This window comes from Pristis pectinata, chromosome 20, assembly GCF_009764475.1.
Source record: "Pristis pectinata isolate sPriPec2 chromosome 20, sPriPec2.1.pri, whole genome shotgun sequence".
In the NCBI taxonomy this organism is placed as follows: Eukaryota; Metazoa; Chordata; class Chondrichthyes; order Rhinopristiformes; family Pristidae; genus Pristis; species Pristis pectinata.
Genome location: NC_067424.1, coordinates 38,673,025 through 38,690,631, shown reverse-complemented (window position 1 = coordinate 38,690,631; position 17,607 = coordinate 38,673,025). Strand labels below are relative to the sequence as shown.

The window sequence follows — 17,607 nt, the reverse complement described above, 5'->3', positions numbered from 1 at the left end:
ATACTACTCTCCAATCTGAAAAACAAAAGCTCACTACTATTTTCTCTTTCATGTTACATGGCTATTTTTTTTTATCAAAGACGCCATAGCCCCCTTTATTCTATGTTCTTCAATCTCAATGCCAAGCCTATTACAAGCCACTTGATCAACTTCTTTGTAAGTCAGTGTACACCACATGAATCACATTTCCCTTATGGACCCTTGGCGTTATCAGCAAAAAACTCTGAAAAGTTAGTTTGGCGTGCTTTGCCTTTAAGACTAAAATCCACTCTGGCCTTCTGTTTCAGTGTTTTCTCCATATTCTTGGTTATCCAAAAAATCTAGTTTGATGTCCTTATTTTTGTCCCTCTTGGGAATGCACCTGATATGGATTTTCACCTCAAAGGGATCCTGTCGATCAATCCTCACTTTGTCTGTCAAATTTTGATCCCAGTTTACCTGGCCCAGCTCTATTCTCAATCAAAATTGCCATTTCCAAGCTGAGTATTTCTTGATAATCTAGCTATTTACAGGTTAATGAATCCAAAGTCACTACCAGATAAATTATTTAAAACAATTCTGAGGAATAGGATTAATCTGTACTTCAAGAATTTGGGATAGTCATGGATATTCAGCATGGCGGCTTTGTTGGGAGGAGATCCTAGCAGACTAGTATGATCGGTTATTTTCCAGGAGGTTAGTAAGTTTAACCTGGTGGTATCGCATTTGAAATAGTCTGCACTGCATTTGACGAGTTCCTGCATTGGTAGCTGGCCCAAAAGTCCAGAACCCACGGGATGTGGCGAATTGGACCTGAAAATTACTTGACAATAGGAGGCAGAGGGTGATGGTCGTGGATTCCGTTTGCGATTGGAAGCCACTTGACCAGTGATGCACTGGAACCTTTGCTATTCCCTATATACGATAACGATCTGGATGTGAATGCAGAAGGTATATTATAATCAATACGTTCATAAATGATGTCATATTGATGTTCAGAGTGGGGAAGGTAGTGATCAGTCACAATATTTACATAGATCTGCTCAGGAAAGTTAGATGGGATTTCATCCTGTAAAATGCAAGATAATAAATTCTGGGAAAGACCGAAGCTGGGATATTCACAACAAATGGTGGTATCAACGGACTTACCGAAGAAAAGGGGAACTTTGCTATAGATGGCCAAGGGTCTCTGAAGGCAACAGCACGGGAACATAAGGTAATTAAAAAGGATACTTGCCTTCATTAGCCGAACATTGCATGCAGAAGCACAGGATAGTTATGGACTGACCATATAAAACACTAATTAGGGCATAACTGGGGTACTGTGTGATAGAGAAATTGCAGATGCTATAATCTAGATGAAAAACACTATGATGCTGGAGGAACTCAGCAGGCCAGGCAGCATCCGTGGAGAAAAGCAGGCGGTCAATGTTTCGGGTCAGGACCCTTCTTCAGGACTGAAAATAGGAAAATGGGAAGCCCAATATGTCAGAGGGAAAAGCAGAGCAGCAATAGGTGGACGAAAGTGGGGAGGAAGGGTGGGCACATGGTAGTGACAGGTAATGCAGGTAAGAGATAGTGCTTGGCAGGTGCGGGGGAGGAGGGAGATCAGATCCACTGGGGGATGAGTCAAAGGTAAGGAGAGAAAGGAAAAAGGGTAGTAAAAAGAGGCTCGTAAAGGGTAGAAAGGAAGAAGCATGGTGGAGGGTGGGGTGGTGAGGAAGTGGGGTGGGGTTGGGATTACCTAAAGTGGGAGAATTGAATGTCTGTACCGTTAGGCTGCAAGGTTCCGAGACGGAAAATGAGGCGTTGTTCCTCCAGTTTGCATCTGGGATTCTCCAGGCAGTGGAGGAGGCCGAGGACTCACCTGAAAGGACTGTTTGAGTCCCTGGATGGAGGTGATGGAGGTGGTGTAGGGGCAGGTGTTGCACCTATGGCGCGGGCAGTGGAAAGTTCCCGGGGTGGGAGTAGGATGGGTGGGGAAGGAGGGAGGAGTGAACAAGGGAGTCGCGTAGAGAGCGATCCCCGCGAAAGGCAGAAAAGGGTGGGGTGGGGAAGATATGCTTTGTGGTGGGGTTCCGTTGGAGATGGCGAAGTGGCGGAGAAGGATGTGTTGTATAAAACGTTGGGGTACTGTTTGCATTTCTGTCCACCACTTGATAGGAAGAGTGAGATTGCACTGGAGCAGATGCAGACGAGATTCACAAAGGCGTTCCCTGAGTGGATTGTTTCAGTTATGAAGAGAGATTAAATATGTTGGGTTTGTTTTTTTTTCTTGCAGCAGATATGTCTGAGCGGGAACCTGAAAGTGGTATACAAAGTTACGTGGGGCATATATAAGCAGATTGTGACGAATGTTTCCCGTAGCAGTAATGTCTATAACCAGAGAACACAAATTTAAGCTGAAGGACAAGAGATTTAGAGGGGATCGGATGAAGATATTTCTTATTACTCAGAGGCTGTTTGAAAGCTGGGACGCACTAACCGAAAGAGCAGTGGCGTTAGATACTCTCACAACATTTCAGAAGTATTTAGATGAACACTTGAAACACCATAGCACCAAGGCTACAGACAGAGTTGGGAGTGAATTCAGTATACATAAATGGCCAGCATGGACATGTGATCATAGAAGGGTTGTTACCTTCGAGTCTACAACTCTCTCTCTCTCTCTCTCGCAATCCAATACCCCCTTTATCACTTCCGCCACTATATTCTTCCTTTCCCTGTCTTTGTTGGACAATTTTAAGACTGTTTTGTCGCGATTTCCTAACTTAACGTGGCTCAATTACCTTGCCTTGCCTTTATTGCCTTGCAATAATAAAACTGAAATTGATTGCATTTCAGCAAGCAAAGAAAGGAAAATAAAATGTAATGTAATGCATCACATTTATAAGGCGGCTTTGTGGCTTAGTTGGTTAAAGCGCCTGTCTAGTAAACAGGAGATCCTGGGTTCGAATCCCAGCAGAGCCTTATCCTCACCTACTTTGATTTATTTTCCTGCATCGGTAGGGAGACGTGTTGTGGCGCTCGCAGTGGTCACTGTTGAAGAATAATTTAACGGCAAATTCGAAGAAATCAGTAATTTGGTGTAAGTGCAGAATAAAAAAAAATATGTTCAGCACCACAACTTACGTTGTTCGAAGGAAAACTTGGATAACTTTCTGGATGAGAACCTTTTGTTGAAACCGAACACAGAAAAATCTCCACGTGACCAGACGAAAGGATGCGGGTTGACGTTTACAGCTGGAAAGTAAGAGACACATACTGGAAGTTCACCGTCAATATTTCAGAAGGACAACATAATAGAAATACATAAACACATAAGGTTGGCAGTAGAATCTAAACATGACCTCGGAAATTAGGGTCTGCCCTCTTAAAAGTTAACAACGGATCCACAAATCGGTTCTGTTCATGAGCTTTTCGTGATTTTGGACACAGGCAAGGAAATAAACGTCCGTGGAAAATGACCCCAAAAAGGGTAGTCGGAAGTGAAAGGATAGCGAATCACTACCAAAAGTCAGAACAGATTAAGTGACATGGAATTCACTTTAAATTGGTAAATTGGATAAAGCATTGGCTTGTTAATTGAAGACAAATTGTGATGGTGGTGGGGTGCTTTTATGACTGGGGGTCTGTGGTGTTCCGCTAGGGTCAGTTCTGTGACCTCGGTTCTTTGTAACATAAATATCAATTAAAGAACATGTTAGTGGTCTGATTAATACGGTTGCAAAAAACACAAAAATTGGTGAAGGTACAAGAAACTGCAGATGCTGGAATGTGGGGAACATGCTGAGTTCCTCCAACACGTTTTGTGTATTGCTGGAAAAAAAAGCCAACTGCCATAGAAATTCAATGGGTCGAGCAGCATCTGTGCGGTCAGGGGGATTGATGCCGTTTCGGGTCGAGACCCTGCATCAGGACTGAGAGTGGAAAGGTAAGATATGTATAAATGGAGGGGGGTGGGGGGTGGGAGAGGTGAAACAGGGGCTGGTAGCTAATAGGTGGACAGAGGAGGGGTGGGAAATGATGGGCAGAAGGACCAGGAGTTGGAGTGGGGAGATGTGGAGCTGGACGAGACAGGAGGAAGAAGGTTGGAAGCAGACAAAAAGAATGAAAACGAAAAGAAACAAATAAGCCAGGAGGGAGGGGACGGGAAGGTGAAGTTGGAGACAGGATGGTGGGTAATAAACATGCCTCAATGACTACCGACCAGTGGCTCTGACATCCACCATCATGAAGTGCTTTGAGAGGTTGGTCATGGCACGCATCAACTCCAGCCTAACAGACAACCTGGACCCATTGCAATTCGCCTATCGTCTAAACAGGTCTACAGCGGATGCCATCTCCCTGGCCCTTCACTCAGCTCTGGAGCATCTGGACAGTAAAGACACTTACGTTAGGCTATTGTTTATTGACTACAGCTCTGCCTTCAATACAATAATACCAAGCAAGCTTGTTACCAAACTCTGAGACCTAGGACTCAACATCTCCCTCTGTAACTGGATCCTTGACTTTCTAACAAACAGACCGCAATCAGTGAGGATAGGCAGCAATTCCTCCTCCACGATTATTCTCAACACTGGTGCACTTCAAGGCTGCGTCCTTCGCCCTCTACTCTACTCCCTATACACTCATGACTGTGTGGCCAGATTCTGCTCTAACTCCATCTACAAGTTTGAAGATGATACCGCCGTTGTAGGCCATATCTCAAACAGTGATGAGTCGGAGTACAGGAAGGAGATAGAGAGCTTAGTGGAATGGTGTCATTGACAACAGCCTTTCCCTCAATGTCAATAAAACTAAAGAGCTGGTCATTGACTTCAGGAAAGGGGGCGGTGTACATGCACCTGTCTACATCAATGGTGCTGAGGTCGAGAGGGTTGATAGCTTCAAGTTCCTGGGAGTGAACATCACCAACAACCTGTCCTGGACAAACCACGTGGATGCCATGGCCAAGAAAGCTTACCAGCGCCTCTACTTCCTCGGGAGGCTAAAAAAAATTGGTTTGTCTCCTTTGACTCTCACCAACTTAACTGATGCATCATAGAAAGCATCCTATCAGGGTGTATCACGGCTTGGTATGGCAACTGCTCTTGCCCAGGACTGCAAGAAGCTGCAGAGAGTTGTGGACACAGCCCAGCACATTATGGACACCAGTCTCCCCTCCTTGGACTCTGTCTTTACCTCTGGTTGTCTTGGTGTAGCAGCCAGCATAATCAAAGACCCCACCCACCCGGGACGTTCTCTCTTCTCTCCTCTTCCATCGGGTAGAAGATACAGGAGCCTGAGGGCACGTACCACCAGACTTAAGGACAGCTTCTACCCCACAGTGATAAGACTATTTAACAGTTCCCTTATACACCTATGACCTCACAATCTACCTTGTTGTGACCTTGCCACTTATTGCACTGCACTTTGTCTGTAGCTGTGACACTTCACTCTGTACTGTTATTGTTCATTTTACCTGTACTGCATCAATGCACTCTGTACTAACTTAATGTAACTGCACTGTGTAATGAATTGACCTGTAAGATCGGTTTGTAAGACACGTTTTTCACTGTACCTTGGTACAAGTGACAATAGTAAACCAATACCAATACTAATACCAAGCAGGGGCACAAAGGCTACAAGTGATGAAATCTGATAATTAAGGAAGGTAATAATTTCAAGTCAAGTTTATTGTCGTGTGCACAAATACAGTAAGATACAAATACGATGAAAAACTTTCGTGCAGCAAAATCACAGAGATTATCTTGTATATAACAGCATATAGAACAGCTGAACATTTTGGTGGCAAAGCGGCAGATGGAATTTAATCCAGACAAGTGTGAGGTGGTGCATTTTGGGAGGTCAAATGCGGTAAATGGCAGGACCCTTAGGTGCGGTGATGTCCAGAGGGATCTTGGGGTGCAAGTCCATTGCTCTCTGAAAGTAGCAACACGTGGATAGGGTGGTAAAGGGTGTGTATGGTATTATTGCCTTCATAGGTCCGGCCACTGAGTGTAAAAGTTTGCTAAGTCATTGTTCTGCTGTATAAAATTTTGGTTAGGCTACCTTTGGAGCATTGGGTGCAGTTCTGGTTGCAACACTACAAGAAGTATTTGGAGGTTTTGAAGAGGAAGCAGTAAAGGTTTGTCAGGATGTTGCCTGAGTTAGAGTATTAGCTACAAGGAGAGTTTCGACAAAATTGGATGGTTAACTCTGGAGCAAGGAAAGCTGAGGGGCGACGTAATTGAAGTATATGAAGTATCAGTAGGGTGAAAGTGTCAAAGGCATGGCTTTAAGATGAAAGTGGGAAACTTTAAAGGAGATGCGTGAAGCATTTTTTTTACACAGCATTCTTGGTATCTGGAATGCACTGCCAGACGTGTTAGCAAAAACATATGATAGCAGAATTTAACAGGCGTTTAGACAGACACGTGAACTTCATGGCTGTGGACGACTTTGTGGTCCAAAGGGACCGTTCCTGTGCAGCACTGTTCTATGTTGTAAAGGACAATGAAGTTAGTTTATGTTAAGAATTCATCATCTCATTCCATGTCCAACACTCGATCTAAACATTGATTCCAGTGTATGCACTCAATAATCTCAATTATTATTTTCTTACTTTATGTGGGAAATTATTTTCTTACACAAAGTGCAGAATTTCTATTTGGAATAATTTGCACTGGTATCATGAGGCCACTGAAACTTTTGAAACAGCAAGACTGGTGTATCAGAAGATAAGATATCTTTATTAGTCACATGAACATCGAAACACACAGTGAAATGCATCTTTTTTGCGTAGAGTTTTTTGGGAGCAGCCCGCAAGTGCCGCCACGTTTCCGCCTCGAACATAGCGTGCCCGCAATTTCCTAACTCGTGCGTGTTGGAATGTGGGAGGAAACCGGAGCACCTGGAGGAAACCCACGCAAACACAGGGAGAACGTACAAACTCCTTACAGGCAGTGGCCGAATTGGAATCTGTGTCGCTGGCGCTGGAAAGCGTTCCGCAAAGCGTTAGGTTGTAATTGGTACCAATAAATGTTTATAGATTGCTTAGTGATTTCATTTTGAAATTAGAACCACAAATGCAGAAAATATTCACCAAGTCAGGCAATAGCTCATGGTGTTAAAGAACATGGAGACAAGTATCGATCTAAACCGATCCTATTTACTGGCACTTTGTCCAGAGTGTAATATATACTGGTGATTTAAATTCTCGTCCAGATCCTTTCAAATTGCTGTGCGAGTCAGGCAGTGTGTTCCAGATTCCGATCACCCTGGGTGAAAGAAAGCTCTGCCTCAAATCCTTACTGAATCTTTCACCCCTTTCCTTAAATTCAATGACCTCTAGTTATACTTCACCTATGGAGAAAGAAACAGAGTTACCGTTTCTGATTCATCTGCTTTTATCAAGATGTTCTTTCTCCCTCTATTGATGCTTCCCAATCTGACAAAAAATTGCAACTCCTTAGTGTTTTTAAATGCTAAATTTCTATAGCGGTTAGCGTAAAGCTATTACAGCGCCAGTGACCCAGGTTCAATTCCAGCCGCTGTCTGTAAGGAGTTTGTACGTTCTCCCCATGTCTGCGTGGGTTTCCTCCGGATGCTCCGGTTTCCTCCCACATTCCAACGACGTACGGGTTAAGAAGTTGTGGGCATGCTATGTTGGCGCCGGAAGCGTGGCGACACTTGTGGGCTGCTCCCAGAACACTCTACGCAAAAGATGCATTTCACTGTGTGTTTTGATGCACATGTGACTAATAAAGATATTGTGGCGACTCACTGTCTAGTCGGGCGAACCGGCTCGGCAGTCGGGTCGCGCGGCGTCGGAGCGACAAGGCCCAAGATGGCCGCGGGCCTCGTCTTTCCGAGCGATGGGGAGAACCCGCGCGCAGAAAAGTCCTTATGATGTAGGACTTACGTCATTGCCGGTTGTTTTGGGCGGGAACATTCTCCCTTAAAGGGCCCGTGCAAGGCGGGAAAATAAACTTTTTCTGTTTGGCAATACTCCGAGTAGAGTCTTGTTTTATTCCGCAGTAGCAACCGCTACATTGGTGACCCCGATGGTCCAAACGGCTTTTGGACCCACGAAATGGACGACAGCGCAGCAGCCAATGCAGTGGCCCTCAAGCTGCCCACCTTTTGGACACTTCGGCCCAGCGTCTGGTTTGACCAGGCCGAAGCACAATTCCACCTTCGGCAGATCACCTCCGACTCCACGAAGTACTACCATGTGGTTAGCTCTCTGGACCAGGAGACAGCCGCCCAGGTTGGAGACTTCATCCAGTCACCTCCGGAGGAAGATAAGTACCCGGCTTTCAAAGACATTTCGATCCGGAACTTCGGCCTCTCCTGCTGTGAGCGCGCCACCCGCCTGCTTCATCTGGATGGCCTGGGGGACAGATCCCCATCTGCCCTAATGAATGAGATGCTGGCATTGGCCGAGGGACAAAAGCCCTGCCTGATGTTCGAACAGGCCTTCCTCGAACAGCTCCCCGATGACATCCACTTGTTAGCTGACGCCGACTTCAGCAACCCCCGTGAGGTGGCCGCCCGGGCAGATGTCCTGTGGAGGGCCAAGCGCGAGAGCAGTTTGTCCGTCAGTCAAATCACCAGGCCGCGAGCCCAACGCCCGCCTCGCCCGGCCCCAGCAACCGAGAAGCCACGCCCCAGGATCGCAGACGACGACACGGGTGACCAGCTGTGCTTCTACCATCAGAGGTGGGGTGCGGAGGCCCGTCGATGCCGCCCACCCTTCAAGTTTCAGGGAAACGCCAGAGCCAGCCGCCGCTGATGGCTACGGCGGCTGGCCGCCGACAGAAGACCTCCGCACTTCGTCAGCTGAGCTTGTATACGGGGCGCCACTAGTTGTCCCCGGGGATTTCATACCTGCCCTTCGGGACCAAGGGGAACAACCCCCAGCAGTCCTACAAAGACTGCGCGAGAAGCTTGGTGCCTTGGCCCCGATTCCCACCTCACGGCACAGTCAAGCCCCATCCTGCCAGCCCAAGGAACTACGGGACTGTAAGTTTGTTTTCGTTCGCAGGGGCACACCTCGGGTGCCATTGCAACGACCATATGAGGGACCGTTCCGAGTCATACGGAATAACGGATCCACTTTTATTTTGGACACTGGAGGCAGGGAACAGGTTTTCACGGCGGACCGCCTCAAACCGGCCCATTTGGATCTGCAACAGCCTGTCGAGGTTGCCACGCCGCGACGCAGAGGTCGCCCCCCCGCCCCCCCCCAAGCGGCAGCTGGCACAGCCCACCGACCTTGGGGACTGTCTCGCCGGTTCTGGGGGGGGGGGGGGCGAAAGACGAAGCCCAAGATGGCGGCGTCATCAGGGAGCAACAGGGAGAACCCGCGCGCGGGAAAGTCCTGATGACGTAGCACTTACGTCATTGCCGGTTGTTTTGGGCGGGAACATTCTCCCTTAAAGGGCCCGCACAGGGCGGGAAAATAAACCAGTTCTGTTTGGCAATCCTCCGAGTAGAGTCTTGTTTTATTCCGCGGTAGCAACCGCTACAATATCTTATATTTTTTTCTTACCATCTGCAGTTATTTCTGCTTTTCGAACCTCAGTTGCAATTTCAGTGTCAGCTGAGTCTGATTAGATTTTAAAAAAAGGGAAGTAAACGATCAGCTGCAGAAGGCTCCAACTCAGGTGGCTCAAGAAAATAAGGGGGGAATTGCAGAGCCTCTGAACATCACCTTCAAAATTTCTAAATATTCAGGGATGCTGTCCCCTAGCTGGAAAACTGCAGACATTACACGATGGTTCAACAAAGACGTTGGAATAAACCCAGTGAGTACAGATCAGATCAGTCAGTTTATTTCAACAGTGGAACAAATCCTAGAAGCAAATAATCAGGGTCAAAATTAGCAGTGGAATAGCCTGAAGTCTGGAAGATTAAATTTAATGCAACAAGATGTAAAGTTACATTGGATGCCTCACTTTAGAAAAGCTGTAATTGCGTTAGCGCAGGGACAGAAGGTATTTACAAAATTATTCCAGAGTTGAGGCACTTCAGTTATATGAACAGTCTGAAAAAGTTGGCATTGTTCTCCTTGGAAGCGAGAGGTTTACAAGGGGATCTGATAAAGCTATTTAAAATCACTATAGATATAGGCGGAAAAGATCAAGAGACACCGTTTCTATTAGTGGAATGGGCAAGGAATAAAACAGAACCATAAATGACATGAAGAATAACCTCACCCAGCAAGCAAGTATTGTCTATAATCCATAAACAGTCGCAGTAAAGAGTACAAACTAAATGACAGCATTCCAAAGGGAGCTGATAAATATGTGAAGGGAAATAATTTTCCTGGAAAGGATGAGGTATTTGATTTTGGTGGCAAGCTTGGAACCAGTGCATATTCAATGGGACATATGGCCTCTTTTCATGCTGCACCCATTCTGACATGAAAGATTGATACAAAAAATTCAAGCAGTATTCCAGTCGTATATTTCACTTCTATTCATCGAGCAACCTTTAATCCTTTTCCGCCTCAGTGAATTCTGATTGCCCATGCTTTGATGTGGACAGTAAGGCTCGAGAGGCAGAATAGGGCCAGATCAAAGGTCAAGGTGGTGGGTACATTTTATGGAATGACAAAACAGCGAAGAAGAACAATATCTTCATGAGGTGATTTGTCTTCCGGAATGAGTTGGTTTAGCATCGCATCTACTTCCATACGGGATGGACAAACATTTCTTGACCTTCCAGATCACTTTACAGCGGACGCATCATGCCCCAGTCATCTGCACGTTTACCGAACTCTGGAAGTTACAGTTCAGGCCAACGACGACTTCTGCGTTGAATACGGGCAATCCATGGGCTGACTTCTGGAGTGAGACAAATGGCTCCTCGAGGAAATTTTAATGCTAGGGTTAACAGAGAAAGAAAAATATAGTACTCCGGAAAAGTATGGCAAGGCGGAGAAGGAAAAGCCGAAGTCAAAGTCAAAGTCGAGTTTATTTTCATATGCACAAGTACATGTATGCTCAGGTGCAAAGGAACACCTACTTGAAGTAGCATTACAGGCACATTACATCATATAGCAGCATTAGCAAGAACATAACATAAGTTATACACAATTTTTACAAGAAACAACGCAATCAGAACAAAAATACGTCTATTTTAGTGCAAAGTGATTAAAGTGGTCATAGTGTTGCTAAACTGTAATGATTAGGGTTGTACCAGTTGGTTCAAGAACCGCATAGTTGAAGGGACGTCGCTGTTCTTGAATCTGTTGGTGTGGGACTTCAGGCTTCTCTACCTCCCGCCCGATGGTAGCTGCGAGAAGATAGCATGTCCGGATATTTCCAACTAAATTTCAACTGAAGTTAGCTCCAACTGAATTCTCCGTTTGGTAAAAGGTTTGGAATAGAGCCCTGTCATGACCAACACCTGCTTTCGTCAGGGAAATATCATGGCAACGCACTCGATCCAAGCCTTGTCATTTTTCCGATGACGTCATTGAGTAAGAGACCACAAGGATGTTTGCATCACCTGTGTCCTGACAGGCACAGCTAAATGCTGGACTGATCATCGTCTAATCTGTTCTTGTAACTCATCAGAATGGCCAAAAAAATACTGATACAAACAACACTTCTTCTGGATTAAGGTCAAGGACAAAGAGCTGAAAGACCCCCACAAAGAATTCACTTCTCATTCAGAACTTCATGTATAACCTGACAACTCCTAACCACCTACAACCGACTAGCATCCACAATGTTTTGACTGCCATGAAGGGACACCTGTTAAGTGGCACTTGGCTTCTGCACTAGAACATTTCAGGACTGATTTGATGGGAATGTTCAAGAGATCAAGGAGTGAATTAGCCAAAAGTGCAAGGCATTTTCAAACCAGAAACTCCATTGCACTTTAAATGAAAATAAAATCAGGTCTGCAGGGACCATACGGCAAACGCAAACTTATACCTCATGGCCTAAAGAAGATTTGCTGGGTGAAATGAACATTAGAGATCTTCCACCTGGCTGATCATCGCTACATACGTGAATTTCTCAGCACTTTGAACACGATCTACAATCTGAAACCCAAAGGTCGATCCTGATGAATACGAGGAATATAAGAGGGGTTTTCAAAGCCAGAAAGACAATCCTTGCCTGTTGCAAAGGGAACTTTGAATAACTTCTCAAATAACCTCGAATCTGTACTTGACAGCTGTACTTAACATCACCAACTGCGCACTCTGGGCGCAGTGCTTATGGAATTTGGACATCGGCAAGCTAGGCGGAATTTACTTTTAAAGTATTTCTCTGTTTATATTTCTTTAATTATTAGATTTTTATAACCTTACAGTCCTTTGCAGTGGTGAAAAAGTACTATGAAGTGTTACGCAAGAAAGTTTGCCATGTAACCAACTGGAACTGAAATCCACTGACTCAGGATCCGTGGAACATGGGAAGGAACATCTGTGTGTTTTACTAAGGCATGGTGCAGTCCCCGTTGACAGCAGAGTGTGATTTTTGCTCAGTGTGAGATATTAATGGGGTTAGTGCAACTGTGCAACTTTTATTTTTCAAAACAATAATGGCATAAATTAATTAAATTAAGACAGGATAGCAGGACAGATGGTGCGTTGTAGCTGTAGTATATGGGAACTGATGGAACCATTGTGGTCCAAAAATAGCCACAAGTGCAGGAAATTTGTGCAGCTCAAGGAACTTCGGCTCAGACGTGATGAACCGAAGTCTGAGATTTCAATGTTGTGATAGACTAAGGAGGGAAAAGTAACCCGAACAGATGGATTTCGTGAACATGGTCGACACATGGCGACTTCAGTAAGGCCTTTGGCAAAGTCGCACATGGAAGGCTGGTCCTTGGGATCCAATTCAAGCTGACAAATTGGCTCCAAAGTTGGTATGGTGATAGGAGATGGAAGGTGATGGTGGAAGGTTGTTTTTGTGACTGGAAGCATGTGACTAGTGGTGTACCACAGGAATCAGTGCGGGGACCCTTACTGTTTGTTATACGCAGTTTAAAGATGACGAAATTACGAAAATGGTCTTGTCGACAGTGAGGAAGATAATCTTCGTTTGATGACTGGTATTGATCAGCAGGCAAGTTGTGTGGAGTAATGAGATCGAAGTTAATCTTGATAAATGCGAAGTGATGCATTTCGACAGGTCTAATAACTATGAAGCATACACCATGAAAGGTAGAGCCCTATAGAGTATTGAGGAAAATAGAGGTATTGCTCTACAAGTCCATAGATCCCTAAATGTGACAACGCCGGTAGATAAGGAGGTTGGGAAGCATAAGGATGCTGGTCTTCATTGGTCTTCAATGTATGAGCAGGGAGGTCATGGTACAATTTTATGAAACATTGTTTAAGCCACAACTAGAATACTGAGCGCATTCTGGTCACCACACTACAGGAAGGATTGTACTGGAGAAAGTGCAGAGCGATTTACCAGGATGTTGCCTGGGATGGAGCGCTTTAATTATGAGAAGAGCTAGGTTGGGATTGTTTTGCCTTCAGGGAGAAGGCTGAGGTAAAAGTGAAGTATCTAGATGAGCACTTGAATTGTCAAGGCATAGATCGTTACAGACCGAGTGCTGCTAGAATGGGATTAATGGAGATGGTTACTTGGTGATTAGAATCGACATGGAGGGCCAAAGGGAATATTTTGTGTTCTATGACTGTATGACTTTGTTCCAAGATGCAGTCACAACGCTTAGGTTACACTGTACAAAATTTATCAGCTAAGACAAATGATTACAAGTAAGGCAGGTATTGGGATTCCGTTGGCAAAGTCTCAACGTTTGTGCTTGTTCAGGTATGACAAATTTGCAGTGAGTGGATAAGAGCAGAGACTGCAGGATGGATGAGAAAACTGAACAAGCACCATACTACTGGGGGCCTTCAAGTTTGAAACCAAAATAAAACTAACACTGTGGTACAGAGGGCAATGTAGATACTGTTCTCCGTAGCTGCAAGAACAAACCCTGAAGTTGTGTTGTCTGGTCAATGTCAGAGTTATGATCTCCTCCTTGGGACATATGACAAATTTGGATATGGAGGGAATGGACATAATATGTTGTGATACAGATTGGAACTAAAGACATAGATAGGATAAAACGGTGTCAGAGAATAGAAAGAAAAAAACAGTACAGCATAGGAACACGGTCCAAGATATCTGCACTTATTATTGGCAATTTAAACTGCATATGTGCATGCACGTGCTTATCCCTCAATCCCCAGCTCTCCCTCTCTCCCCTCTCTCTCCCCTTCTCCCTCCCCCTTCTCTCTCTCTCCCCCTTCTCTCTCACTCCCCCTTCTCTCTCACTCCCCCTTCTCTCTCTCCCCCTTCTCTCTCTCCCCTTCTCTCTCTCTCCACACCCTTCTCTCTCTCTCCCCCTTCTCTCTATCGCCCCCTTCTCTCTCTTCTCCCAATATAATCTCCTGATAACTGACTTGAGTTATATGCGCTATTAAGTTTTGGTCGCGTTGACTGCTACTGTGGAAGAAATGGGTTTAATTCATGGGGAACTGGAATATGTACTGGGGAAGGAGGAAGCTGTTCTGTAAGGATGGACTTCATTTGAGTAAGGTAGGAGCCGGTAATCTAGCGAAAAGAAACATTAGGACCGTTTATAACTTTAGATTGAATCCTTGCAAAGAGGGCTCTGGGTGAGATGAAATTTAGAAAGATAGTGTACAGGGCAAAAATGCAGGACAGCAAAATATTTACTGATAACTGGAACCTGCTAGGAAGGGTGAGAAACATTTTACCTCAAACTAAAGCCGTGGTTGGGTCAAAAATTTTAAAAAAGACAACAAGGAACGCCAGTTAAATGCTGCATGCATTCAGGCAACACAACAAATGAATTAATGGCAGAAGAAACGATGACAGCACTTAAGAAGTGTCCAGAGGACCACTTGAATCACCCAGGCAGAGAAGTGCTGGAAGAGGGGATTAATACAGATGTCTGCCCATTAGTCAGCGTGGACATGATGGGCCAGATTCCTCGTTTCAATGCTATATGACTCCATCATTCTGAATAGAATTATGTGGAATACATAGTAGCGGCTGTAAAATGACCAAGGTTGGGAATGCAAAATTTCAGTATACTTAACATTTTAGAAGCAATAAATAATATGGATAAGGAAAAGAGATAGCCCTGATGATAAAGAAATGCATGAAGGCATCAGAAACCAAAATATTTATTGAAAACCAGAGCCCAGGAGGAAGGGTGAGAGCATAAAAATCTGCCACTATACCCTAAACTAGCGTCACAAGAATGAAATGAATATTAAGAAGACAATATTAGATACCCCTTTTTAAATGCTGTATGCATTCAAGTAACATGACAGATGAATTAATGGCACAAATAGAAGCACGTAGAACACAGAGCAGTGGTTGCAAAGTAATCAAGTATTTCAATATATTTAACTTAAATATAAAAACAAGTAAAATGGATAGTGCTGATAATAACTAAAGGGACACATGGAAGTAGAAAGGATCGTAGCGCAGGAAATCGAGATGGAAAATCATTTTGGGCGGCATTATGAAATAGTATGTGGCAAAAAGAATTGCTTGGAAGTGCTTGCACAATGCACACTTCCAAATAGTATCAGTAACGTAGGGCAGAATATAAGTCAAGTCAAGGTACTGGAGGTACATATAAACAAGAATAATACTATATCATAGTTAAATGGACCAGGTAAGCCAAATTAGCAGTAATAGAGTGGAACAAAAATTCTTGGAGTCCTTCAGGTACGTATTTTTTTTGATCAACATGTTGAAGAACAAAAGAAGGAACAGGCTATTTCAGATCTAATACTGCAGAGTGAGAAGGGTTAGTTATTGGGGGTTAAAGAGCATTTAACGAAGTCTGATCATAATATGATACGAGTTGTATGTAAGATTGGAAGTGAGTTATTTCAGTATGGAACCAGAGTCCTAAATATAAATAAAGGAAACAGTTAAGGTATGAGGCATGAGCTGGCTGAGACAGATTGGGAAACTGCAGTAAAATGGTATGATAGTACACAGAGAAGAGCTAATATATAAATAATAAACACAAAGTTTGCAGCAAATATATTTCTCTTTAAGGTACGAAAACCTAACAAGATAAAAAATGGTCCAACTGCGACATTCAAAAGAAGTTAAAGATAGTTTTAGATTTAAGAAATGATCAAAAGAAGCCTATAGAAGGGAAATTTTAAAAACTCAGCTAAGGAGTAAAAAAAAGAATAATCCAGCAAAACAAATATATAAAAATAATGGAAAAGTTTCTTCAGATCATAAAAGGAAACAAAAAAATTTGTAAGGGTTAGCAAGAGTCCACTGCAGATTGAGATCAAAGTAATTATATTGGGAAACACGAAAATGACTTGGATGTTAAACAAAGATCTTGAAGCTATTTGAAGAGAAAAGCTCCATAAATTCGTGAAAGACAAACCTAGAGTGAATGAAGGGCTGATGAAAATTAGAATTACTCAATATTATACTGAAGAAACAAATGGGACCAAAGTGTGACTGAGACTTCAACCCAGAGCTTCATGGAGATGGAAGATTGGATGACACTAGTAAATGTAACCCCAGGATTTCAGTAGGTAGGGGAAAAGAAAATGTTGGACTACAGGTAAGTTATCCTGCGTCAGTAGTGGAAAAATGCTAAAATCTACTATTAAGGAAGAGACAGCAGGCCCGTTATAAAGTAATAGTAGTATTGGCTAGTGTCAATAATGGATTAATGAAAGAGGAATCATGGTCAACGTTTTTTTTGAGTTTTTAAGGTTTTCAATAGTTCTTTGTTTCTTATCTCCCTCTTGTCTCAAATGGGGGAGCCTCTTGCTACCCTCTAATCTGCAGTAATTATTCCAGCATCTATCTTATTTTGAAAAAATGTTAATCAATGCATCCTCTATCTCAATAGCCACCTGTTTTAAGCTCTGGGATGTAGATCATCGACTGCTTTGATTTTATCAGCTTTCCATCTCAGCAGCTTCTCTATTACTTTATTTTTACCATTAGTATTTTCCTTTACTCTCTCATTTGCTAGATCCTTGGATCGCTGTTATTTTTGGCAGTTTTTTGTGCTTTCTTCCATGAAGACGGGCACAAAGAACAGTAATTTTTTACGCCCTTTGCCATGTCGTTATTCCCCATTATAATCTCCACCGTTTGTAAGGGAGTTACACTTAACCTGATTTTTGCATACCTTAGATGGTCTTACAGTTCATTTATAGTTCTTGTCAGTTTATTCTCATATTCTGTCTTCTCTTATATTGTCAATTTCTTGGTTCTCTTTTGCTGTTCTAAAATATTCCCAGTCCTCAGGCTTACCGCTATCTCTGGCAAAAATAATCACCCTCATCCTTTCATTTAATACTGTCTTTAATATATCCCGTCAGCCACTGGTGGAGTACTTCTGTGCCTTAAAACAGTAAAGCATTTTTGGAAATCATGCAATTAAAAAATGTCTTGCAATTGCCTGGTCACCATCATATATCTTTTAATGTAATTTTCCAGTTATCCACTGGAAATTCACTCCTCAATCGCCTACCTTCCTTCATTTAGACTGAAAACCTGGCTCTCGTATTGAAGTAAAAACTTTCTACCTCAGTAGAAAATGTCATGTACGTTCACTCTTCCATCAGGG

At 43.6% G+C, this 17,607-nt stretch overlaps 1 non-coding gene across 1 annotated transcript; it reads left to right on the top strand.

Moving 5' to 3' along the window:
- The first annotated feature begins 2,875 nt into the window (after positions 1-2,875).
- trnat-agu (transfer RNA threonine (anticodon AGU)) lies at positions 2,876-2,949 on the top strand. Its single transcript has one exon. It is a non-coding gene; the product is annotated as a tRNA-Thr (tRNA).
- Positions 2,950-17,607: the final 14,658 nt, after the last annotated feature.